This window comes from Ursus arctos, unplaced genomic scaffold (assembly GCF_023065955.2).
Source record: "Ursus arctos isolate Adak ecotype North America unplaced genomic scaffold, UrsArc2.0 scaffold_17, whole genome shotgun sequence".
Classification (NCBI taxonomy): Eukaryota; Metazoa; Chordata; class Mammalia; order Carnivora; family Ursidae; genus Ursus; species Ursus arctos.
Window position 1 is genome coordinate 9645485 of NW_026622841.1, and position 5760 is coordinate 9651244.

Below are 5760 nucleotides of genomic sequence, written 5' to 3' on the forward strand. Positions count from 1 at the left end.
TTAAGCCCAAATGTAGTAGATGGAAGAAAATAATAAAAGATTTGTATAGAAATAAATGAGAGAATAGTAAACAATAGAAAAGAGTAACAGGGCTAAGTTACAAGTATACTAATACTAATACCGTCTTTGAAAGATAAGCAAAATTGACAAACCTTTAGCTAAACTTACCAAGAAAAAATAGAAGGCTCAAATAAATAAAAGCAGATATGAAAGAAAAGAAATTCACAATCGATGCCACAGAAATACAAAGGATTATGAGACACTACTGTAAAGGATACACCAATGAATTGATCAACCTAGAAGAAATAGATATATTTCTAAAAATATACAACCTACTTCATGAAGAAATGTAAAATCTGAATAGACCAATAATAAGTAAGAAGGTTGAATTAGTTATAAAAACACTCCTAATAAAGAAACACCCAAATCCAGATGGTTTCACTGGTGAATTCCATCAAATATTTGAAGAAGAATTAACACCAGTCTTTCTCAAACTCTTCCAAAAAACAGAAGAGGAGGGAACACTCCCAAACTCATTTTACCAAGCCGGCATAACCCTGATACCAAAGTCAGATAAGGACACTGTAAGAAAACTATAGGTCAATATCCTGAATATAGATGCAAAAATTCTCAACAAGATACTAGGAACTGAATTCAACAGCATATTAAAAGGATCACACACCATGATCAATTGGTTTCATCCCTGGGATACAGGGATGGTCAAATACGCGAAAATCAATAAATTGATACACGATATTAATAGAATGAATAAAAAATAAAAAATAGAATGATTATCTCAATAGATACAGAAAAAACCTTTGACAAAATTCAATTTCTTTCCTGATAAAAACTCTAAACAAATTGGGTATAGAAAGAATGTACAACATAATAAAGTCTGTATACGACAAGCCCACAGCTAACATCATACTCAATGGTGAGATTGAGAGCTTTACTTCTAAGAGCAGGAACAAGACAAAGGGTGCCCACTCTCACCACTCCTATTCAACATAGTATTAGTCAGAAGCAATCAGGCAAAATTAAGAAGTGAAAGGAAGGAGTAAAACTGTCTCTGTTTGTAGATGACATGATTTTACATATAGAAAACCTTAAAGACTCCAGTAAAAACTGCTGGAAATAATCAATGAATTCAGTAAAGTTGCACAATATAAAATCAACATACAGAAGTCTGTTGCATTTCTATACACTAACAATGAAATTTCTGAGAAAAGAAATAAAGAAAATGATCTCCTCACAATAGCACTGAAAATAGTAAAATACTTAGGAATAAATTTAACCAAGCTGGTGAAAGATCCATACACTGAAAACTAGAAAACACTTATGAAAGAAATTGAAAGAGACATGCATAAATGGTAAGATTTATCATGTTCATGGATTGGAAGAATTAATACTGTTAAAATGTCCATATTACCCAATCTCAGTCACACCTCAAGAAACCTGGGGAAAAAAAATAAAAACACAAAGTGCAAATTATTAAAAAGGCAATGAAAGCTTGGAGAAAATAATTATGTGAGAGAGCATTAGGATAAATCTCTTCTAGTTAGAATGATCTGATTACTTTGAAATCTTGTCTTTATCTTGGATATCCATGCTTGAGTTCACTTCTCATAAAAACCAAGTAAGCTCTGGTTTTATCAACCCATTTACAGATAGCGGCTTTAAACTCCAGAGAAACTACAAAAATAAATGGTAAGTGAACAAGCACACAACCACTGGAAGACACTGGAGACTGATCCAAGGTTAGCAGAACTTTCAAAGAAAGGATGAGGGAATGGCTTGGTGAGTTGGTTGTTCTCACCACTTCTAGCCAAGATGGCAGGCTTCACCTGTACTGCACATGGCTACCACAAGGACAAGAGAAACTTCACTGGAAAGTGAACAAGGAAACTGGGAAAGGGGAGTGTAAGAGATTGGGGCACAAATTCTATGCATTAACTCTGCCTAAATACCTGGCCAACCCTAAACACAAATGCCAAGGACAGAGTCTTAGTAGCATATGCGAAGACACAATAGCTGAACGAAGTTGGCCTGCTAGTCAAATCTCTGACTTTCAATCTGAGAACAATCAAGTTAATTACCTACTAAAAACAAACAAAGCAGAAAGTCTCTTTGGGGTAAAATAACAGAACCCAGATTCCCACAAAATATTTTCCCAAAGTACAGGATACATCTAAAAGTCTTAATACATGAAGAAATAAGGAGATGAGACCTAAATTCAGTACTAAAGACGATTATATGAGACTGGCCATGAGAAGATGCAGATTTTGGAATTAGGAGACTAGGATTTGGGAGATTTATTATTTATTTGAAAATGAGAGAATAAGAGCGAGAGCGTGTATGGGAGCAGGGGGAGGGGCAGAGGAAGAGGGAGACAAGCTGACTCCACGCTGACTGCGAAGCCCAGTGCGGGCTAGATCTCACAACCCTGAGATCATGACCTGAGCTGAAATCGAGAGTCTGCCACTTAACCAACTGAGACACCCAGATGCCCTGAGACCTCCAAGGATTATAAAGCAGCTATTATAACCATGCTTTGTGACATATAAGAAAATTATTCTGTAATATTTTAAAAATAGAAAATTTCAGTCAATAAATAAAATTTAAAAAAGGCAATATTTGAAATTAAAAAAGACCAAACAAAATTGTCTGATATCGTTATAGCAGAAAGGACACAGCAAAAGATGTGAACCTGAAGACAGATACATAGAAATGATTGAAAAACTGAACAGAACATTAGTAATATTTGGGGGCAATGACATACACATATTTATAGTACCAGAGGGAAAAAAAGGAAGAATGGAACTGAAAAGATATTAGAAAAATAATCACTGAAATTTTCTCAAATTTATTGTAAGTTAAATTTTTATTCAGTGACTTCAGGAAACCTCAACCTGGTTAAATAAGGAAGAAAACTAGTTATAGACCCACCATAGTCAAAACAAAGTAAATCAAAGATAAAGATAGCATCTAAAAGCAGTGAGAGGAAAATGACACTGCATATCAATGGAACAATATTTCAAAGCATTCATGGTTTCAAAAATAGTGGATTTTAGAGGCTATTGGACCAACATCTTTACAGTGATGAATGAAAAAAAAAAAAAAGACACACAAAAACAAAAAACCCAAAGTGTCAACCCAGAATTCTATAAACCACTTCTAGCCTGAGGGTTGTCTCAGGAAAAAGAAACAGTTGTCTCACAGTTGTCTCAGGAAAAAAGAAATGAAGATATTGTATCATAAACAAAACCTGAGAAAATGCTCTCCAACTCATTTGAGCTACAAGAAATGTTAAAGGATGTACTTTAGGTGGAAAGTAAATGAAACAGATGGAAACATATATTCAAGAAGGTCTGAAAACCATCAAAGATACTATTGCCTTTTGCCGCATCGACTGTGAGAATGAAGACCATTCTCAGCCATCAGGCTGCTGACATTCCGGAAAATGTCAACTTCACTCTGAAGGGACGCACTGTTATTGTGAAGGGCCCCAGAGGAACCCTCTAGAGGGACTTCAGTCACATCAGCGCAGAGCTGTCTCCTTGGAAAGAAAAAGAAGAGGCTCTGAGTTGACAAATGGTGGGAAATAACAAAGAACTGGCTACTGTCCACAAGATCTGCAGTCACGTACATAACATGGTCAAGGGCATTACACTGAGCTTCTGTTACCAGATGAGTCTGTCTATGCTCACTTCCCCATCAATGTTATTTTATTCAGGAGAATTGTTCTCTTGTTGAAATCTGAAATTTGTTGGGTGAAAAATATATCTGCAGGGCTCGGATGAGACCAGGTGTTGCTTGTCCAGTGTTTCAAGCCCAGAAGGATGAGTTAATTCTTGAAGGAAATGACCTTGAACTTGTATCAAACTCAGCTGCTTGGATTCAGTAAATCACAGCAGTTAAAAATAAGGATATCAGAAAATTTTCAAATGGTATATATTTCTGGAAAAGGAACAGTTCACAGGCCAATGAATAAGACCTAAGATGCCAGATGATTTTTCAGACTTAGTTGTGATATTTCAAAGATGCAATTAAAGCTGTATTGATTTGGGGCTTTTTCTTAAATATATAATATATAATATATATATATATATATTTACACACACACACACAATAAACTGCTATTGCATCTGCCTTCTTAATGTACTGGAATTCATATAATAATAAAATTAAAATGTGATATATTTAACTGCATACAACTAAAAAAAATAATTGCATAGCAAAACCACCAAAACCATAGACAAAGAAAAATGGAAAATGAGAATATAAATTACTATATCACTGATAAAAGACTAATACTCCAGTAACAGGGAACTTCTAAAAATGTGAGAAAAATATACAAAAAACCCATCCTCCACAACAATGGATTAAAAAACATAGATAATTTATTTAAAACATTTAAAAGTGATTTGAAAATATGGAAATATGTTCAAAATCATTCATAATCAAAAGACGCACACAAAACCTAGCATACCTATCAGAATGGCAAAAATTAAGAACTACAACAACACACTCTGCTAGCAAGAGTATAGAGAAATGTGAAGTCCTACATATCTAGTAGGAAATGGATATTGGTAAAATCCTCGTTGAGAATTTTGAAATTTCTAACCAAACTAGATAGATGTTAACATTTTGATCCTGCCATCCAAATTCTAGGAATTTACCCTCGAGACACATCTCATTCAGTAGAAAAATACATGTATGTTTTTAAGCATGTCATACATTCTTTTATATTTATCAGAATCTCCAAACTATTTTACATTCTGTATTTTCTTATGTAAAAGTAAAAACAAATACCTACCCAGAAATTTGAAAATAGATCTGAATGAAGGAAAGTAGCCCTTAGAAAGAAACATGTATTTGTGACACTAGCCTATGTTTATAACAAGCCTGGGATTTATTGTTTTGTCAGAAGAATGGTCACAACGTAAATGATTTCTTTTAGATATTTCTTTTCCTAAAACTTCATTTACTCATCTCTGTTTCTACATACCTTTCCTCGTTTTCATACAGGTCTTCATAGGTGAGGCGGAGTTTGGGTCTCTGGTAAGAGGCACACCTGCGGATTTTACTGGCCTCCATTACAGCTGTGTGTTGTCGGAACTTACACGATTGTGTTTCAGGGCCTTGGGCTTCCCGGTTCTGCAAGGTGTGGCGAGGAAGCTCTCTGCTTGAGGGATTGTTTGTTTCCATCCGGATCATCCTGGGGCAAGGTGAACCTTGGGTCCCTAGGGGTGGGAGGAAAGACTTCATTGTGTTGGCCATAAAGTGGCTTCGTGTGAACATTCCCTAACCAGAAAGGAAGGGGGTGTCACGTTGAGCCAGGCTGTCTCTAAAGAAGGGTCTCCTCCGAGATTCCGAGGCGGGTTTCTCGTTTTCCCACGGGCCCTGATGTCCTCTTACTAAGTTCTGCCCGGGCCCACCCGGCGGTGGCAGGTCTAGGCAGGCCCACCCAGTTTCCCGGGGCAGAGTCGCAGGCTCTGCCGGGGCCTCAAGTGCGGGCACTAGGGGTCCCATGCCACAGACGGGTACCCCTCCCCACAGCGGTGCTGTCCCCGAGGGGGTCACAGCGGAGGCAGCAGTGGCAGGAAGAACATGAGCGGACGAGCCCTGCGCACACATGAAGCGGCTTTCTGCGGAGCTCCCGGAATTTGCTGGCAACCTCTGGAGGCGGAGGTAAATTCAGGGCACTTGAACCATGGCATCTGAATAAACCAGTAATATGGATATAAAGACGCGGTGTGA

At 37.1% G+C, this 5760-nt stretch overlaps 1 pseudogene; it reads left to right on the forward strand.

The window, feature by feature from the left end:
- The first annotated feature begins 3132 nt into the window (after positions 1–3132).
- LOC130543966 (60S ribosomal protein L9-like) lies at positions 3133–4134 on the forward strand (annotated as a pseudogene).
- Positions 4135–5760: the final 1626 nt, after the last annotated feature.